We start from the raw sequence: 22,733 nt of genomic DNA, 5'->3' as shown, positions 1-22,733 counted from the left end.
TTATATTTTATATTTTTATGATGATAATTTCTCATAGTTTCCTTTAACATATGTATTTTGTTGTTTTTAACTACCTTTTCTTTTCTTTTCTTTTCTTTCTTTCTTTTCTTTTCTTTTCTTTTCTTTTTTCTTTTCTTTTCTTTTCTTTTCTTTTCTTTTCTTTTCTTTTCTTTTCTTTTCTTTTCTCAAGTTAGTTAACATACAGTGTACTCTTGGCTTTAGGAGTAGAACCCAGTGATTCATCACTTATGTATAACACCCAGAGCTCATCCCAACATGTGTCCTCCTTAATGCCCATCACCCACTTTCCCACCCGCCATCTTTCCTCCTCCATCAACCCTCAGTTTGTTCTCTGTATTTAAGAGTCTCTTATAGTTTTCCTCCCTCTATATTTTTATCTTATTTTTCCTTCCCTTTCCCTATGATCATCTGTTAAGTTTCTCAAATTCCACATATGAATGAAATCATGTGATATCTGTCTTTCTCTAACTTATTTCGTTTAGCATAATACCCTCTAGTTCCACCCACGTTGGTGCAAATAACAAGATTTCATTCATTTTGATAGGTTAATGACATTCCGTTGTATTTATATCCCACATCTTCTTAATCCATTATCAGTTGATGGACATTTGGGCTCTTTCCATAATTTGTCTATTGTTGATAGCACTGCTATAAACATTGGGGTACATGTGCCCCTTCGAATCAACATTTTTGTATTCTTTGGATTAATTTGTAGTATTGAAATTGTTGGGTCATAAGATAGTTCCATTTTTAATTTTTTGAGGAGCCTCCACACTGTTTCCAGAGTGGCTGCTCTAGCTTGCCTTCCCACCAACAGTCCAATAGGGTTCCCCTTTCTCCACATCCTCGTCAACATCTGTTGTTTCCTGAGTTGTTAATTTTAGCCATTCTGAAGGTGTGAGGTTGTATCTCATTGTGGTTTTGATTTGTATTTCTCTGATGGGATACTGTTTAGTGAGAAGTTAACGCAGGGCAGGGAATATAATAGATTGTTTTACATATATTACTTAAATCTGACTGTATTCTTATAACGTAAATGTTATTTCAACTTTATACATAAGAAAATACTGCTTTATCTAATTTTAAAAACTTGTTTAGTTTTCAGAACTATTAAGTAAAGAAAACCTGGAATCTCAGCCCAAGTTTGTCTGATTCCATGAGTTTTAATTGTGCTCCTGTATTTTATCACTTTATGAAACAAGATCACATGTTCCAATTCGATAAAAGCTATGGTTTCTCTCCCAGAAAATAGACCAGATATATTCTAAAGTCCGTTTATTAGAGCGCAATCCCAATGAAAGTACGGACTGACTGTGTTTGTTTTGGCTCACCTTAATATCTTTAGTGCCCAGAGCATTGTGTGACACATTTTAATCATTCCATAAATATATTTGGAATTGATTACAAAACAACAAATGAAAATTGCTTCTTCTTATTGTATAAAATAATTACCAATATTTTCTTTTACATTTAAAATCTCTAAGAAAATAGTTTTCAGTAATGAAATAGTATTTTTAAAAAGTGACCCATTTCTACATTTGTTCTTTCTTTAACAATTGAAAAAAATCCTACCACCTAAATAATGCTTATCACATGCCAGGTGATATTCTAAATGTTTTGTTTCTATTAATCTAGTTCATCACCTAGCAAGAAATAGTAGATGAAAACCTTGAACTCATCAGGATGCCAGGAACATGTACTGTTCTTGTTCCCTTTCCATGTCCATTTTCCTTTTGATAAAATAAGCTACTATGTAGATTTCATTGCCAGAAGATAATGAGTAGACTATGCTTACCTGTTGAAGTTTGTGTGATTTAGACTTTCTTTTCCCTTTGCCAATTGATTCATTCATTAAACATAGAGAATTTATTTATTTATTTATTTATTTATTTATTTACTTATTTATTTATTTATTGTTTAAACTGGCTATTCTGAATTTATTTTAGATACAGAAAACCTGCAAAACCAATATAGAAAGTTCTTGTATACCACCTTTCTGTAAGTTCACCCAAAAATAGCACCTTACAAAACCTTAGTAAAGTGATCAAGATCAAGAAATTAACATTGATTCCATACAATTAACTAAACTACAGATCTTTTTGAGATGTCAACAGTGTTTCCACTAATGATTCTTTTTTCGTTCCATAATCTTACATAGGGTCCCACATCGCATTAAGTTGTTTTCTCTCCTTAGTTTCCTTCTATTGGTCACAGTTCATCAGTCTTGGCTTGTCTTTAATGATCTTGATACCTGTGGATAGCAGTAGTCAGATATTTCGTTAAATGTCCCTGAATTTGTGTTTGTCTGATACTTTCACCTCAAATGGATGAAGTTATTTCTTTTTTGGCATAAATACCATAGAAATTATATTGCATTCTCCTCAGTGCCTCATGTCAAGGTGTTCACAATGTGACACCTGTGATGTAAACTGTCCTCACTGGGTTAGGTGGCCTCTGCTCATTGAGAATTTATGTCTTATCGGATCTGATATGGAACGATCTTTTTCAAAAGGCAGGACTTAAGAAACTCTCCTTTCTTGCCCCATTGTTCTCTCTCATCTCACTTTTTCAGTGGGAATGGGGCAAGATGCAACATAAAAGACTATTCCCATTATGTCCACCTTAAAGCAGCCCCTACCCATCTTCTGCACACTTTATGCTGTCTCCATTGTAAAACCCAAGCCATATTTTCAGAGACAACAAAGACAGAGTGGTTCTGGTTAGGCGTGGAGGCATAGAAGAAATATATATCAATGGTGCCCAAATGGTGCTGTATATGAGAATCACTTGGGGAACTTTTTGAATCCAGGGTCCTGAGTACATTACATGGATATCCAGATTCATTGTTTCTGGTTCAGATATGAAACTCACCCTTCCAACTGGAACTGCAATAGCTGAAGAAAAACACACCAGTGCTGTGTGGTGAACAAAAAACTAACAAGGAGAGGCTTCCGGTTTCCTGGCTGGTGCAAATCCTTTAACAAAGACAATGTGACAAGGTTGTGCATGGCTGAAGGAATAAAAGGATATTCCTGTGTGAACCCTATTTATTTCCTTGATCTTGACATTAATCTTTTTTTCCGGTTATTGTTCATAGAGAACTTAATTGTATACTTCATGAGATTTGAATTTATTTTCTTGACCAGAAAGTTACCCTAAGAAATGAAGCAATGCTCTTAGTCAAAATAAAAATCCTCTGGGGAAAAAGTAGAACTTTATAAATGCCCTTTTAAATTGTTACTTTTTAAGGTGGTAAAAATAAATCCATTAGTAAATGACAAGCTTTGTATTCCAAATTCGAGTTGACTCTAACTACAATAAGTGATGATCTGAAATCTCACTATAGCAATACGGAGTCGTCCCATACTTAAATAAAGTATGGTTTCTTCAAATCTGGTTCAGGAAATCTGTTTGTCGAGGTCATAGGCACATCATTGGAATTAACTTTTCGAGAGAATCTGAAAAGGGGGAGTGAATAGTTAGAACTAAGCAAAATATGATTTCTGAGGCAAAGAATGTTTCAAATAAAAGTCAAAGTTCAGTATTATTATATTTTTGCGAATTAGAATAAATGTAATTTTATTAAAATATGTTTTCTGATTTTAAAGTTAATAACTCTGTATATTCATTCTCTTTCTCAAACACACACACACACACACACACACACACACATATTCTTCCATTGAGTTTTCTTTTTTTTTTAATTTAGTTAATGTTTATTTATTTATTTATTTATTTTTTTTTTTTAAACGTTTATTTATTTTTGGGACAAAGAGAGACAGGGCATGAATGGGGGAGGGGCAGAGAGAGAGGGAGACACAGAATCGGAAGCAGGCTCCAGGCTCCAAGCCAACAGCCCAGAGCCTGACGTGGGGCTCGAACTCATGAACCGCGAGATCGTGACCTGAGCTGAAGTCGGACGCCCAACCGACTGAGCCACCCAGGCGCCCCTAGTTAATGTTTATTTTTTGAGAGAGAGAGAAAGAGACAGAGTGAGAGTGTGGGAGGGGCAGAGAGAGACAGAGACACAGAATGCAAAGCAGACTCCAGGCTCCAAGCTGTCAGCACAGAGCCTGACACGGGGCTTGAACTCACGAACTGAGAGATCATGACCTGAGCCAAAGCCGAACGCTTAACCAAATGAGCCACCCATGTGCCCCCCATTGAGTGTTTCAAAATAATAAATGTTTCCTTAATTCTCATCAGGTTGGGAATTAAAATAAAAAACTGAAAGCAAAATGGTAATTATAATTTATTTTTATTTATGAAACAATATCATAGTATTTGATAATAAATGGCATACAAATATTTTTATTATAAAGTTAATTATATATAGATAGAAATACCATTACCAAAAACACAATTACAAAAGATTACTTGCCATTATTTTATGCAGAGTAGCACCATATATAACTCATATTTTCCTTGTGCACCTATTACTTTTGAATATCTATTTGCTAAGTCGTTATTACGTGTCCACGTTTTTTCCTCTTTTCAACTACTAGACCACTTTCTTTTATGTATCTTTTCACCATGTCTTTGTTACTGAATCAAATGTGTGTTTAAGGTATCACAAGATGATTTTTTAATGAAAGCTGTTATACCAGTATATCAAATGCATCCGCCCTTTTCTTTTTCCCATACTAACTCCTGTTTAACCCTAGTGACACAACTTCCATGATACAGAAATTATCTTGCCAGCTCAAATGCATTTAAGAATCACTGGATTCCTAAGCAGCTTCGTTTTTATTGTCCAGTCACTGATTTTTTTTTTCATTTGTTCTGGTTTGTCCTTGAATTATTACTAGATCTTGGTGATTAGTCCAATTAAGCTCTTCTCCTGTAATGAACGATCCTGGTAGATTTAGTGGAGAGAAACTTTTGCACTCTTTATCTTGACACTCCCTGTGTATTTTGAATTTTTACCTTAGATTTCTTAGTGAAAAATTATTAAAGTATAGGAGAAAATACCATGGTTCTGATAGAATTTGTTCATGTCCTAACATAATCAATCATTGCTGTGTGATTTGCTGTAAAGTGCTTACTTCTCTCATCATTTGTTTTTAAAACTGAAATATTTGTTATAATTAAATGAGATGACAAATATAAAACATATAGCATAATACCTAAGCCATAGTAAATCATCAATAGGTATTATTTTTCAGAGTATTTCAGCTGGTAACTAAGGAGCAAAATTAAGTACTGCGAACAATGAACTACAAAGCAACACAGAGCAGAGCAACATATGTAATACCCAACAATTGTGGCCTGCAAGAGAGCAGTTCCAAAATGCGGTTGAAAGTTGTGTGCAAGCCATAAAAGATGCACTGTTGAGCTCTGGAGATGTGGCAGTGACCTAGGTAAGGCCTCTTCTTAAGCAGTGAGCTTCACAAAGTTTGGGTATAGAAAAAATTCTAAGAACCTAGGGAATAAAGTTCAAAATATATAGCCAACTTCTTTGCATAATAAACTCTTGAGAAGTATGAAACTATGAGGTATAATGTTCAAGCTGGATGAAATTGCTTCAAACAACCGAAATGAACAATATGTATTGAACCTCTACAATATAAAGGATGTCATCCATAGGAAACCTGAAATCACTGAAATTTAGCAAACTCCTTTTATAATCTCTTCTGGATTTATCACTTGTTGCTTTCTTTTAAGAAATCTATGTTTTATTTTGGCTCTTATGTTATATGCCCTGTATTTAACTTCTATTGTTTTGCTCAAACTGTTCGTTTTACTCATGCTTACTTCTGTTGGGAGGAATGCTGTCATCCCTTAAATTCCAACTCAAATCCTTCTTCTTACAGGAAAATCTCATAATGTTTCAGGAAGAGTAAATTTCTCAATCCGCTGTATTCTTCTCACACTTCCCACACATCTCACCTTGCTATGAAGGTTCACATTAATGTAGGGTGACTCCCTAATGAATAGTGAGTTCTTGAGAGTAGTAGGCAGTTCAGATTTTTCATTATGACCCCCAGTACCCCAATACAGTATGCAACAGGAACTTATCATGGTAGATACAATATAACATGCCCAGTATTATGAATGATAACTTGTGGGGAATTACTTTAGGAATTCCCTGAGCTCGCACCAATGAGTCAACAAGGCTTAGGATGAAAACATCCAGGATAGGTAAACAGGGTGAAAGTGCCCCCAGCATAGGACAAAAGCAGAAAGCTGCTTTTATAGGAAGGAAGCATCCAGAATAGGTAAAGAGGTAAACAGGTCAATAGACCTCTGCATCAGTGTGAATTTGCCCAGAGCAGAGCTAATTAGAAAGGTGCCTTGGTGACCCTGAGGTAGCATGCTCTGTCTTATCCCTTAGGCAAGTTAAGATGAACAGACATGGTGCCTGCCATAAACAGCCATCTGCTGGGCCCCTGTGCTTTTGTTTTGTATTGACAGAAACCCCTAACACTGCATATCTTTGAAATCCCCTTTCTATCACACACATGAATTAATGTTAACTGTTTCATTGTCTCTTTCTGCATATCCATCACATTTATAAGCCTTCTGATCCTAATAAACACAGAGCCAGGACCCTTATTCTCTTGCTGGACAAGAGAGAACTCCAGACTTAAAGTCTACGACAGTAACTCTACCGTCAATAATTGAGTTCTATGTAATGAATAGTGGAGTGGACCAGAGGTTTAAGTTGAATAGTACTTTACATGCATATTACATTATCTTAGTCTAAAGTCTCTCTGCCTTGTCAAAATGGCTGAAATCAAATAGACAAGAAATAACAAGTGTCGGTGAGAATTTGGAGACAAAGGAATACTTGTGCACTTTTAGTGGGGATGCAAACTGGTGCAGCCACTGTACAAAACAGTATAGAGCTTCCTGAAAAAATTAAAAATAAAAATACCACATGATCTGGTAATTCCACTACTGGGTATTTACTAAAAAAAAAAAAACAAAAAACAGAAACAAAAAAAACCCCAAAACATTAATTTGAAAAAATACATCCACCCTTATGTTTATTGTAGCACTATTTACAATAGTCAAGATATGGAAGTAATCCAAGTGTCTATTCATAGGTGAATGGATAAAGAATAAATGGTATACATATACACACACACACACACACACACACACACACACAAAATGGAATATTACTTAGCCATAAAACAGACTCTTGCATACAGAGAAAAAATTATAGTTGCCAGAAGGGTGGTGGGTAAGAAAATGGGTGAAATAGATAAAGGGGATTAAAAAGTATAAACTTCCATTTATAAAATAAATAAAACATGGAGATGAAAAATACAGTATGGGGAAGATAGTCAATAAGAATGTAATAGCATTGTTTGGTGATAGTTGGTGACTACATTTATCATGGTGGACACTGAGTAATGAATAGAATTCTTGAATTATATTGTACACCTGAAACTAACATAAAAGTGTATGTTAATTATACTTCAATAAAAAAAATCCACATACCCTTGAAAGGTCATGAGTGATTAAAATGTCCTTAAAGGTCAAAAAAAAAAGCATGGTAGGCTTTTGTATAACCATAGAGTCGTAGAAAGAACTGTAATTCACAAATCAAGATAGAATAGTTCTTAATGTATTTGAAAGAATAAGAATGGATTTTCAAATTATGAAGCTCCTGATAACTTTCTGCTTCTGTAGACATCAACAAATAGACTAGATGTGGGAAAAAACAAAGATAAGAGAGGGAGAGGCAAATAAAAAGAGAACCTAAATACATAAGTGTGTGTTGTGTGTGTGTGTGTGTGTGTGTGTGTGTGTGTGTGTGATAGGAACATAGCAGTGGAAAAATAAAAAATAAGCAGTATTGGTAACAAAAAACATAGAAGTGATTACTTCACAGTGAAATTAATGCCATCTTAAAGTATATGTAATAACATTTTTTGCTTTAGTTTCTCAATGTGTGAAAAAATAATAATGCTTAGCATTTATACATTCACAGATTTATACTAACAGTTTACATATGGAGATCAGCTAAATTAATGTGTTCTAAGTAATGAGTGTTATTAAATAGCCTAAAAGTCACAGAATACGTTTAATTCATCTATGGGATTTTAGAAATGTTTGTTCAGGCAGCAACTTTCTTATATTTAGTTCATTTTATTTAGTAAGTCAATGTGTCATAAAAATGGATTATGTTTTGGTCATATCAGCTTATAATTTTAGAGAGAAAAAAGCAGTGAATTTTCAAATGATATAAACAGAAAAAAGTGTTGTGTGTGCAATTACAAAAATCTTTGCTGTTCGCAGTTTTAAAGGAAAATCTTATGATTAAACTTCTTGAGGCATTTTATTTCCCCTAGTTACTCACTTTTTTTTGGCTCTCAGTATATTACAGCTCTCTCTCTCTCTCTCTCTCTCTATATATATATATATATATATATATATGTAAGTTTGGAAATTATTTTTTTACTTAGAGATTAACTTATAATATTTTTCTGGAATTTTAAGTAATAATTTAAATTACAATAAACTATAATAGTATATCAAGATATGATTCATGATTGTTGACAGATTAGTCATGTTTAAAAGGTAGGATATACTTTCTCTCACTGTACATCTGACAGTGTTGACAATAAGGTAGAATAACAGTAAATTTGGAATTTAGGGTAAAAGCTAAAGCCAAACATTTAAAAATGCTTACACGCAATCAAAACACTCAACACCTATACTACTCCAGCTGATAACTCAATATTTGCCTCGTGGAGAGCTCATGTAATTCACATAAACATGTTAAATTCTATAATGAAAAATGCGTTTAGAGGTCAAAGGAGAAATTGCATAGTCAATGCCTGAAATAAAATAATAACTTTTACCATATAATCTCATATAAAAGTAAAAGATAAAAATTAATCATAAAATTTATATTTGATGATACTTTATGTACTATGCCTTCTTTTGTTTTAATTTTTTTTACATTTATTTATTTTTGAGAGACAGAGTAAGACAAAGTGAGAGTAGATGTGGGGAAGAGAGAGAGGGAGACACAGAATCAGAAGCAGGCTCCAGGCTCTGAGCTGTCAGCACAGAGCCCAATGCAGGGCTCAAACCCACAAACCGCGAGATCATGACCTGAGCCAAAGTCAGACGCTTAACCAACTGAGCCACCCAGGAGCCTCTGTACTATGCCTTATTTAGTTTTCCCTTTATTAGATTTCTATGTTATTATTTATGTGTATTTTATAAATTACCATATTCAACATAAACTTGAGGACACTGGAGGGGAAGAGCCAAGATGGCGGAACAGCATCGAAGTTTTTTGTGTGTCTCGTGTCCATGAAATCCAGCCAGACCTACACACCGAGAAAACTAATTGGAGGATTAACACAACAATCTGCACAACCTGAACCACAGAATTCAGCAGGTATGCAGCGCAGAGAGCTGAACTTGGGGAGCAAGAAGCCCCAAAAGGTAGGGAAACACTTTTCTGGGCAGAGAGAGGATGGAAACTGGGGAGGGGGGGGAGAATATGGGAAAATCACCCCTCCCCTAAAGCAGCTGGAGAGAAAGTGGAAAATTGGAAACAGCTGCAGGGACTAAACTAAAAAGGAAGAAAGGAGAAAGGAGAGGGTTTATTTTTTTATTTATTTTTTTTAAATTTGATTTTTTCAACGTTTATTTATTTTTGGGACAGAGAGCGACAGAGCATGAACGGGGGAGGGGCAGAGAGAGAGGGAGACACAGAATTGGAAGCAGGCTCCAGGCTCTAAGCCATCAGTCCAGAGCCTGACGCGGGGCTCGAACTCACTGACCGCGAGATCGTGACCTGGCTGAAGTCGGACGCTTAACTGACTGCGCCACCCAGGCGCCTCTTTTTTTTTGTTTTGTTTTGTTTTATTTTTTTTAAGGGAGAGGGTTTAAATTCCATTAAGACAGTAAACAAGGGGAGCACAAAGGCTGCAACTCCACAGCTTGATACCTGGAGGTGCTCTGGTGGGAAGGGCGAATCGCCAGGAACAGAGTTGGGTCCAGGAAGTTCTCGGGCCACAGAGGAAAAAGCAGTTCCACTGCTGGAAGAACATTTGGTAGAGACTGTTGAAGGCACCTGGTCCAGCAGACCCCAGAAGGTGGCCACATTTGCTGGTGCTGGGGCAAGGTCATTAAGGGTGAAGCCTGGTGCCAGATGCGTGTTGTGATTTTCCATAATCCCTGAGATGCTGCTGCTACACTGTCTCACAAACATTTTTAGGGACAGGCTGGAATCTGGCCGTAGTCTTGGGGCGCTGACAACAGGTTCCAGCGGGCGTACATCAGTGTAGCAGATATTCGGCCATTGCTCAGTGAGTCCCTCCTGCAGAGGGGCAGAATGGGTCAAAGCCACAGTCCCTCAGAAGTAAGGGGCCAGGGAAAATGGCCCCATCTGAGACAAGGCTTGGGAGAGAGGTGCTGCCTGGGGCCTGGTCATGGAGATTGAAGAAGCAGGGAGTGGACAAGAGCTGAGGATGGAGGATGGGTGAGGGATTGTTGATCCAGGAGAACAGACTGGGTAGCTGGATGGCGCCATTTTCACTGCTCAAGCCCATGCACATAGGCACCTACAAGCCCCACAACAATCCACCAAGTAGGCTAGTAGCGCCACCTGGTGTAGGTTACACTGAGCCCAGCCCAACTGGGCCAACCTCACTCTTCAAGAACACAAGTCTCACCACCGGCTTAGTTTATGGACTATAAAGCTCTACATAGACTAACATCTAGGGTAAAACAGCAATTTCAGTCCTACTTCAATCTGTTAGCAGGTTCACCTATTCAATTTTCTTTCTTTTTTTTTCTTTTTCTTTTTTCTCTTCTACAATTCTTTTGCTTGAATACAGAAAGAGAAAAATTTCATTTTTGTTTTCAATTTTTATTAAAAATATATTTATTTTTTATTACTACACTTTTTACTTTTGTGTAAATTTTTTCAAATTCTACTTTACTTCCATCATTTTATTTTAGTCTACCTCAGTATACTCACCTTTTCAAATTCTCAAACAATTTCCTTTTTTTTCTTTCTTTTTCTTTGTTTCCTTTTTCCGTTTCTTTTCTTTTTCTTGAATGCAGAAAGAGAAAAACTTCATTTTTACCTTCAATTTCTACTAAAATATGTTTTTAAATTTTTATTACTATATTTTTGCTGTTTTGTAAATATTTCCAAATTCCGTTTTACTTCCATCATTTTATTTTAGTCTATACAGTGTATTCACTTTTTCAAATTTTCAAACGATTTTTTCTTTTATTTTTTTATCTTTTTTTCTTTTTAATTTCACTTTTTTTTTCTTAAATACAGAAAATGAAGAAAATAATATTTATTTTTAATTTTTATTAAAAATTTTCTTTAATTTTTTCTACTACCTTCTTTACTTTTGTGTATATTTTTTTCAAATTCTATTTTACCCCCATCATCTCATTTTAGTCTACTTCAGTGTATTCATTTTTTTCAAATTCTCAAATGACTTCCTTCTCTCCCCCTTTTATTTTTTCTCTAATCTGTCAAACCACTTTCAACACCCAGACCAAAATACACCTAGGATCCAGCATCATTTATTCGATTTGTGTGTGTGTGTGTGTGTGTGTGTTTAATTTTTAATTTCAATATTTTTTAATTTTAATTTTTTAATTTCAATTTTTGTACCACATTAATTCCTTTTCTACCTTCAAAATGACAAAATAAAGGAATTCACCCCAAAAGAAAGACCACGAAGAAACGACAGCCAGGGATTTAACCAACACAGATACAAGCAAGATGTATGAACCAGGATTTAGAATCACGATAATAAGAATGCTAGCTGGAGTTGAAAATAGATTAGAATCCTTTTCTGCAGAGATAAAAGAAGTAAAAAATAGCCAGAATGAAATTAAAAATGCTATAACTGGGCTGCAATCATGGATGGATGCAGCGGCGTCAAGGATGGATGAGACAGAACAGAGAATCAGCGATATAGAGGACAAACTTGTAGAGAATAATGAAGCAGCAAAAAAGAGGGAGATTAAGGCAAAGAGTACAATTTAAGAATTAGAGATATCAGTGACTCATTAAAAAGGAACAACATCAGAATCATAGGGGTTCCAGAAGAGGAAGAGAGAGAGAAATAGGGGTAAAAGGGTTTTGTGAGCAAATCATAGTGGAAAACTTTCCTAACCTGGGGAAAGACACAAACATCAAAATCCAGGAAGCGCAGAGTACTCCCTTTAGAATTAATAAAATCCGACCATCAACAAGGCATATCATAGTCAAATTCACAAAATATTCAGGCAAGGAGAGAATCATGTAAGCAACAAGGGAAGAAAAGTCCCTAACATACAAGGGAAGACAGATCAGGTTTGCAGCAGACCTATCCACAGAAACTTGGCAGGCCAGAAGGGAGTGCTGGGATATATTCAGTGTGCTGAATCAGAAAAATATGCAGCCAAGAATTCTTTATCCAGCAAGGCTGTCATTCAAAATAGAAGGAGAGATTAAAAGTTTCCCAGACAAACAAAAATTAAAGGAGTTTGTGACCACTAAACCAGCCCTGCAAGAAATTTTAAGGGGGACATTCTGAGGGGAGAAAAGATGAATATATATATATACCAATAGCAACAAAAGATTAGAAAGGACCAGAGAACACCACCAGAAACTCCAACTCTAGAAGCATCATAATGGCAATAAATTCATATCTTTCAGTACTCACTCTAAATGTCAGTGGTCTCAATGCTCTAACCAAAAGACATAGGTAACAGAATGGATAAGAAAACAAGACCCATCTATATGTTGTTTATAAGAGACACACTTTAGACCTAAAGACGCCTTCAGATTGAAAATAAGGGGATGGAGAACCATCTATCATGCTAATGGTCAACAAAAGAAAGCTAGAGTAGCCATACTTATATCAGACAATCTAGACTTTAATTAAAGACTGTATCAAAGGATGCAGAAGGGTATTATGTCATAATCAAGGGGTCTATAGAACAAGAAGACCTAACAATTGTAAACATTTATGTGCCAAATGTGAAAACACCCAAAAATATAAATCAATTAATCACAAACATAAAGAAACTCATCGATAATGATACCTTAAGAGTAGGAGACTTCAACACACCACTCACAGCAATGGACAGTTCATATAATCAAAAAATCAACAGGGAAACAATGGTTTTCAATAACACGCTGGACCAGATGGACTAAACAGATATATTCAGAACATTTCATCCTAAAGCAGCAGAATATGCATTATTCTCCAGTGCACAACGCTATGAAACTTGAAATCAACCACAAGAAAAAATTTGGAAAGGTAACAAATAGTTGGAGACTGAAGTACATCCTACTAAAGAATGAATGGGCTAACCAAGCAGTTAAAGAGGAAATTAAAAAGTATATGGAAGTCAATGAAAATGATAACACCACAACCCAAAACTTCTGGGAGGCAGCAAAGGCAGTCATAAGAGGAAAGTATATAGCAATCCAGGCCTTCCTAAAGAAGGAAGAAAGATCCCAGATACACAACCTAACCTTACACCTTAATGAGCTGGAAAAATAACAGCAAATGAAACCCAAAACCAGCAGAAGACAGGAAATAATAAAGATTAGAGCAGAAATTAATGCTATCAAAACCAAAAAAAAAAAAAAAAAAAAACAGTAGAACAGATCAATGAAACCAGAAGCTGGTTCTTTGAAAGAATTAACAAAATTGATAAACCACTAGCCAGTTTGATCAAGAAGAAAAAGGAAAGGACCCAAATAAATAAAATCAAGAATGAAAGAGGAGAGATCACAACCAACAGAACAGAAATAAAAACAATAATAAAAGAATATTATGAGCAATTATATGACAATAAAATGGGCAATCTGGAAGAAATGGACAAATTCCCAGAAACATATACACTACCAAACCTGAAACAGGAAGATATAGAAAATTTGAACAGACCCATAACCAGTAAGGAAATCAAATTAGTAATCAAAAATCTGCCAAAAAGCAAGAGTCCAGGGCCAGATGGCTTTCCAGGGGAATTCTACCAAACATTTAAGGAAGAGTTGACACCTATTCTCTTGAAACTGTTCCAAAAAATCAAAATGGAAGGAAAACTTCCAAACTCTTTCTATGAAGCCAGCATTACCTTGATTCCAAAATCAGACAGGGACCCCACTAAAAAGGACAACTATAGACAATTTCCCTGGTTAACATGGATGCAAAAATCCTCAACAAGATATTAGCCAACTGGATCCCACAATACATTAAAAAAAATTATTCACCACGACCAAGTGGGATTTATACCTGGGATGAAAGGCTGGTTCAATATCCACAAAATAATCAATGTGATTCATCACATCAATAAAAGGAAAGACAAGAACCATATGATTCTCTCAATAGATGTAGGGAAACATTTGACAAAATACAACATCCTTTTTTGAAAAAAAACCCTTGAGAAATTAGGGACAGAAGGATCATACCTCGAGATTATAAAAGCCATATATGAATGACCCAACGCTAATATCATCCTCAACGGGGAAAAACAGAGAGCTTTCCCCCTAAGGTCAGGAACAAGACAGGGATATCCACTCTCGCCACTGTTATTCAACATAGTATTGGAAGTCTTAGCCTCTGCAATCAGACAACACAAAGAAATAAAAGGCATCCAAATAGGCCAGGAGGAGGTCAAACTTTCACTCTTCACAGATGACATGATACTGTATATGGAAAACTCAAACGATTCCACCAAAAAACTGCTAGAACTAATTCATGAATTCAGCAAAGTTGCAGGATATAAAATGAACGCACAGAAATCAGTTGCATTCCTATACAACAACAATGTAGTGACAGAAAACAAGAAATCGATCCCATTTACAGTTGCACAAAAAACCATAAAATACCTAGGAATAAATCTAACCAAAGAGGTGTAAAATCTATACACTGAAAACTATAGAAAGCTGATGAAGGAAATTGAAGAAGACACAAAGAAATGGAAAAAGATTCCATGCTCCTGGATAGGAAGAACAAATTTGTTAAACTGTCAATACTACCCAAAGCAATCTACACATTCAATGCAATCCTTATCGAAGTAACACCAGCATTCTTCACAGAGCTAGAACAAATAATACTAAAATTTGTATGGAACCAGAAAAGACCCCGAATAGCCAAAGCAATCTTGAAAAAGAAAACCAAATCAGGAGGCATCACAATCCCAGACTTCAAGCTATACTTCAAAGCTATAATCATCAAGACAGTATGGTAATGGCACAAGAACAGACGCTCAGATCAATGGAACATAATAGAGAACCCAGAAATGGACCCAAAAGCGTTTGGCCAACTAATCTTTGACAAAGCAGGAAAGACTATCCAATGGAATAAAGACAGTCTCTTCAGCAAGTGGTGCTGGGAAAACTGGACAGCAACATGCAGAAGAATGAACTTGGACCATTTTTTTACAACATACACAAAAATAAACTCAAAATGGATGAAAGACCTCAATGTAAGACAGGAAGCCATCAAAATCCTCAAGGAGAAAGCAGGCAAAAACCTCTTTGACCTTGCCCGCATCAACTTCTTACTCAACATGTCTCTGGAGGCAAGGGAAACAAAAGCAAAAATGAACTACTGGGACCTCATCAAAATAAAAAGCTTCTGCACAGTGAAGGAAACAATCAGCAAAACTAACAGGCAACTGACAGAATGGGAGAAGATATTTGCAAATGACATATCACATAAAGGTTAGTATCCAAAATCTAGAAAGAAATTATCAAACTCAACACCCAAAAAACAAATAATCCAGTGAAGAAATGGGCAAAAGACATGAATAGACACTTCTCCAAAGAAGACTCTAGATGGCCAACCGACACATGAAGAAATGCTCAACATTACTCATCATTAGGGAAATACAAATCAAAACCACAATGAGATACCACCTTACACCTGTCAGAATGGCTAACATTAACAACTTAGGCAACAACAGATGGTGAGGATGCGGAAAAAGAAGATCTCTTTTGCATTGTTGGTGGCTATGCAAGCTGGTGCAGCCACTCTGGAAAACAGTATGGAGTTTCCTCAAAAAACTGAAAATATAGGGGCGCCTGGGTGGCGCAGTCGGTTAAGCGTCCGACTTCAGCCAGGTCACGATCTCACGGTCCGTGAGTTCGAGCCCCGCATCGGGCTCTGGGCTGATGGCTCAGAGCCTGGAGCCTGTTTCTTATTCTGTGTCTCCCTCTCTCTCTGCCCCTCGCCCGTTCATGCTCTGTCTCTCTCTGTCACAAAAATAAATAAACGTTGAAAAAAAAAAAAAACTGAAAATAGAACTACCCTACGACCCAGCAATTGCAATACTACGCATTTATCCACGGGATCTAGGTGTGCTGTTTCGAAGGGACACATGCATCCCCATGTTTATAGCAGCACTATCAACAATAACCAAAGTATGGAAAGAACCCAAATGTCCACCGATAGATGAATGGATAAAGAAGATTTGTATATATATATATATATATATATATATATATATATATATATATGTATATATATATATATATACACACACACACACACGCGCGCACACACACACACACAATAGAGTATTACTTGGCAATCAAAAAGAATGAAATCTTGCCATTTGCAACTACATGGATGGAACTGGAGGGTGTTATGCTGAGTGAAATTAGTCAGTCAGAGAAAGGCAAAAATCATGACTTCACTCATATGAGGACTTTAAGAGATAAAACATCTGAACATAAGGGAAGGGAAACAAAAATAATATAAAAACAGGGAAGGGGACAAAACAAAAGAGACTTATAAATATGGAGAACAAACCGAGGGTTGTTGGAGGGGTTGTTGGGGGGGGATGGGCTAAATGGGTAAGGGGCACTAAGGAATCTATTCCTGAAATCATTGTTTCACTATACGCTAATTTGTATGTAAATTTTAAAAAATTAAAAATAAAATTAAAAAAAAAACTTGAGGACACTGAACAAAAGAAAAGTTATTCCTAGCATGTCTAGTACAATGTATGTATTTAATAGCTTTTACATAGATGAGAACATCATAGGTTATAGCTGTTCTGGCAGAACAGAGATATAAATTCAAGAGTCATGAAGTGTAGGCCTCAATTGCTTTCTATATGCATTACTATTTTTAAACCAACTTTCAATCATGGAGCATAGTGTTAGAAATTCTGCTGAATTATATTATAAGTCTCAAATATAAAAATATTTTAGGACAAAAACATGTTAATTTAACTTGGATTTTGCCAGTAATGTAATATTTTGGCAATTTAGTAGGCTTGGGCTCATTGTTTTTGACTGAAAAACAATGAGAAATTTTTATGGACTTGAAATTGCTAATTGAAAGGACATCTTTCACATCTATATGATTAAGGGGGCATTATTATATGCTAATTTCTTTTCTCCACAAACTCCCTGAAGAGAAGAGATAAGTATCATTTATAGTCTTCTCATCTATAGTTACAAACACCCTTTGAAGGTCTTATTGAAGAGTCTATGAAATGTTAGAATAAGGAATAAACAAAAAGGAGTTTGAGACATACTGAGATGTTATGTCAAGGGTTAACAATATTGGTGATGATGAATACATAAGCTAATATTTATAGTTTTTTCTACTCTATGTCAAATACTTTACTAAGACTTTTGTCTCCAATATCTCTTTCCTATATTCAACTATCCTATGATAGCATTATTATTAATGCAACTTACAAATTACTCAACTATGTCACCAGGAGGTAAGTGACTCATCTCAGGTCATGCTACTAAGTATTGGTGGAGTTGGGATTTGAACTCATGTATCTCTAACTCAACATCCCACTCATTTTACCTTGCAACAATACTATCTCTCACTCATTATGTGGCCTGCCAGGGTTGTAAAAGAGAACACAGTCCATTTAGATGTTTATTTTGTCAAAACATTTGTTAGAATAATTGTAGCACTAAAGTGATGTCGTCATTCATGTGGTGTACTATAATGAGCAGCACCTTATTTGTGGCCGTAGGTACTCAGGAAAAAAGAAATTATTATGAAGACTTTTTTTTAAAACCACTGTATTTACTTACATTTTCCTATTTCCTGTGTCAGGTTCTGAAACAATATATTAAAAAAAACACCCAGAAGCTTGATGGGATTCAAAATTAATAGAGTTAGCAATAAGACTTTAAGTGCCTACTGTGTACCAGGAAACGTTCCAGTTAAATTACTTGTTTTTATTTTATTTTCATCAATCTATGCTCTGTAAGTAAAATTAACCCAATTATAAGGTAAGGAATCTGAGACCCAGGAAAATTCAGTAACTTAAAATGAAATTGGATTTCTGGTAAGCAAAACATTGTGTAATTTTGTCAATGCCTACATAAATCCAAACACTTTTTCTACTGTCATTATCACTCAGTGGTGAAATTCAAATTATCTATATTTGAATTTTCAGTTCAAGCGATCTTGACACCAAAGATCATGCCACAAAACACCACATATGAAGTCACGATTCCCTAAATACAAAAGCATTGTTGTAAAGAACCTAGTAGAAGAGACAGATTAAACATATATACACATAAACAATTTTATAAGGTCAAAGTGACAAATGCTACAGTAATGACATAAATATAATCATAGTGATTTCTTCAGTGTAACTCAGATCATTGAAACATGAATGCTGGAAAGAATAATGCACAATAAATCATGCTGGAAAGAATAATGCACAATAAATAATGCACAATAAATCATGTATTTATTCCTTCTTATATTATTGATAGTGTTATTTAATCTATGTATTTCTGTGCTTTATTTATTTATTTTAATGTTTATTTATTTTTGAGAGAGAAAGAGAGGGTCAGAGAGTGAGCAGCAGAGGGGCAGAGAGAGAGGGGGAGACACAGAATCTGAAGCAGGCTCCAGGTTCTGAGCCATCAGCACAGAGCCTGATGCAGGGCTCGAACTCACAACCCGTGAGATCATGACCTGAGCCAAAGTCGGACGCTCAACAAACTGAGACACCCTGGTGCCCCAGTATTTCTGCGCTTTTAAAAACTACTCTAGAGGGGCGCCTAAATGACTCAGTCAGTTAAGCATCCAACTGGCTCAGATCATGATCTCCCATTTTGTGGGTTTGAGCCTCGTATTGGGCTCTCTGTCAGTGCAGAGCCTGCTTTGGATCTTCTGTTTCTCTTTCTCTTTCTCTCTACCTCTCCTACTCACTTGTGGTCTGTCTCTATTTCAAAAATAAATAAACATTAAAAAAATTAAAAACAAAAACTAATTTGTAAGTTATAAGCATGTGTTAGCCAGAGGTCCAGAGGTTGGAGCAAAAATGACATTCTACCTGCACATCATTTTGACATGAACCTGACATTTGCAGAATTTTCATATATTTATCAGAGTCCCAGAACCATAGAATACCTTCTGATGGAAGCATAGGGGATATATGAAGATTGAAAAATCAAAACAACAATAAATGGACGTGATTAGACCACATGTGAGGAAAAAGGAGAACTTATCCCGCTTAGAACAACAGGTTACATGAATTCTACTTCCTTAGTGTTGTAAGATACATTTACAAACATTACTCTGCTGTTAGTTGAAGGACGTCAGTGACAGATGTAGGCAGATAGGAGAAGTTGAGATAAGATATGCAGCTAGCCAACATTCCTCAGTGTAATTATAAAAGATTATACTTCTACACACTCCTTCTGTAGAAGGTCCTCCTAACCATAGTATTCTTTGAAGTTCTAGGGAAGAACTAGTGGAACTTATTTGTGGCAGATGGGTCCCCTGACACATAGGACTAGATTTTAGGGAATATTTATTCTAGTGAAGCTAGGTTATATTCTTCAATTATAGGTTATATCCTAGTTTATATTCCTGGGAGAGGTAAATGAAGAATGATACTGAAAAAAAAGGTTATATCACACAGACTAAGAGGAGATAGAAAGAGATGAAGAAGTGGAGTGACTTTAGATCCGGATATCTTCTCAGTCCTTAGCTCCTAGTTCTCAGAGTCCATAATATATTTAGATTCTGTACTATAATATTGTCTTGCTAACAGTTATTGAGCAACAATTATAAGCAAGGTATTTTTTTAAACCAATTGTACAGGAAGTTCTGATTTCACACAGGAGGAAACCAAAGCTATGAAAGTGTAGACAGCGTGACAAATTTTCCAGAACAAATAAATAGGAATCAAAATTCAGAAAATTGAGCTCTTGCACCCATACTAAAAATTGTTGGCCTATGAGTCCTTTACATCTCACAAAATCAATGTTTCTTTCCTATTAATATTTTATATTGCCTTGAAATCATCTATTTTCGAATAAAACAGAAAATTTGCGAGAAGAATGAGAAAAGAAGTAAGAATGCAACCTTAGATAATCTTAATTTTCTAGTTGTGAATAGCAGAGGGATTTTCAGAAAAGGAGAAAGTTAAAAGATATCTGAATATATAAGGCAAGGAGAGTATAAAGAAAACACAGTCACATTCAGTACTGCCCTGAATCAGCGAGGTAACATATGCAAACATTTTTCCAGCCTATATGTTTGGTTTGAGTTGGAACATTATAGGATATTCCACTTCAGTATAGAAAGAAGACAAAAGACTCCTTACATAAATAGCTTGGGCCATGTGGAGAGCCATCTCTATTTTTTATTATTTATTTATTTATTTATTTATTTATTTATTAAGGTTTATTCATTTTTCAGAGACAGAGAGACAGAGTGTGAGCAGGGGAGGGGCAGAGAGAGAGGGAGACACAGAATACGAAACATGTTCCAGGCTCTGAGCTGTCAGAACAGAGCCCAACGCGTGGCCGAACTCACGGACAGGGAGAAGTTGGAGCTGAAGTCGGAGGCTTAACCAACTGAACCATCCAGGCGTCCCAGTTTTTGTTTTTTTTTTTAATGTTTGTTTATTTTTAAGAAAGAGGGAGCATACACAAGTGGGGGAGGGGCAAGTAAAGAGAGATGGAGACAGAGAATCTGAAGCAGGTTCCAGGCTCTGAGCTGACACCTGGCTACAGACCTCATGAACCCTGAGATCATGACCTGAGCCAAAGTCAGATCCTTAACCAACTGAGCTACCCGAGCACTCCAGGGACATCATTATTATAATGGAAGCACATAATATGTGAAAACAGGATAGACATGCAGGGAGTTTTCATCAGCCCTTGTGCCATAAATTCTAGTTTGGCAGTTACAGTCAGAACTCTGATCTCCTTATTTTAACTATGAATTCTCACCTACACTCTTCCTCCTCCTTGTCAGTTTTGCGATGTCTCTTCATAGTGTTATCACTCCCAATGCTCATTGTATCAGGTCAAATGAAGCAAAGTTTCATTCATTTGGGGGGAATTTCTGGTCATGAAACTATCTGAAAGGTTATCAATCTTTCCCCCACTCCCTGACTTTTCAGCTGACAGGCTTAATCAACAATAGTGACTGCTTTGTGAATGACAGCTTCAAATTCTCCAAAGGAAAGACATCTCTCCACTCAATGCATCTCAATGTAGCTCATGCTCGCAGAGCTAATCTTGCCTATCACAGTGAATTCTTTAGGTTACTAAGCTCATAATTAAAAGTCTTCACTAATGACATGGTAATTGTTTTAATGGATTTCCAATGAAGTGTGAAGTTCCCTGCTGATATGTCAACAAAATATGAAGCATTGTGAGAAAACCATGTAAAGCTTCATAGAACTTAGAGTTAGAGGAGACCTTAAAATTATCTAGGGTAACCTTTTCATAATAGAGAAGAGGGAGCCAGCCCCAGGGAAGTGAAGTGTGTTGCTGAAGGTCATTACATGAAGTGGAAACTATAAGTGCCCTAACTCTTAGTACAGTGATTTGTTTTCATCTCACTGCTTATTAATTTTGACCTACTTTTTACTTATATTGTCACTATATCAAGAGAGCCTTGCCTTCAAGTTTTTCACGTTATCAATGGCAACATTTAAATGATAATAATTAAACATTTAAATTTTATCAATAAAAGGTACATATAAAATAATTTTTTATTACATTACTTTTATGGGAAGATTGTGAAGGTGACTTTGGGGATGAAACTCTACACAGCTGAAGAATTTCTTGGTTGGGTGCCTCCAGAATAAGTTTCTTGAGAAGTCAATGAACCAAAAGAGTTTTGAGGAAGTCTTAGAGCAATCTCATAGTTAAAAGTATGGTATTTGAAGTTACTGAAGTTTGTTTACATTTGTAGACTATTAAAATGTTTAAAAATATGTTCACGGTCACCTGTGTGGCTCAGTCAGGTAAGCGTTTGACTCTTGATTTGGACTCAGATGATGATCTCACAGTTCATGAGTTCAAGCCTCAAGTCAAGCTCTGTGATGACAGCATGGAGCCTACTTGGGATTCTCTCTCTCCCTCTCTCTCTGACCCTCCCCCACTCATGCTCAGTCTCTCTCACTCAAAATAAATAAACTTTAAAAAATAAATAATTAAAAAATGTTCTCAGATATTTTAGTCTTACAACTGTGAGACAAGGTAGAACAGATCATAACTTTTCAGAGGAGAAAATTGAGGGAAAAGTTAAGCAACTTATGAAGCAAAACCAAAACATGGATTCCTCACTTTAAGTGTAAGCCATGCAAACTGACATAGGTCACAGATGGGCAGATCCAGTTTCAATTCATAATCATTAGTGAAAGAATAAGAATTTCTTTAGTGTTAAAATTGTATTGTATTTTCTAGAAATCTAAGCAGACTACGGGAGTTTTATTTTGTTTTTTTCTTAAGTCACCAAATAATATTTTCCATTATT

Source organism: Leopardus geoffroyi, chromosome B1 (assembly GCF_018350155.1).
Source record: "Leopardus geoffroyi isolate Oge1 chromosome B1, O.geoffroyi_Oge1_pat1.0, whole genome shotgun sequence".
Taxonomy (NCBI): Eukaryota; Metazoa; Chordata; class Mammalia; order Carnivora; family Felidae; genus Leopardus; species Leopardus geoffroyi.
This window is presented reverse-complemented; position numbering follows the sequence as displayed.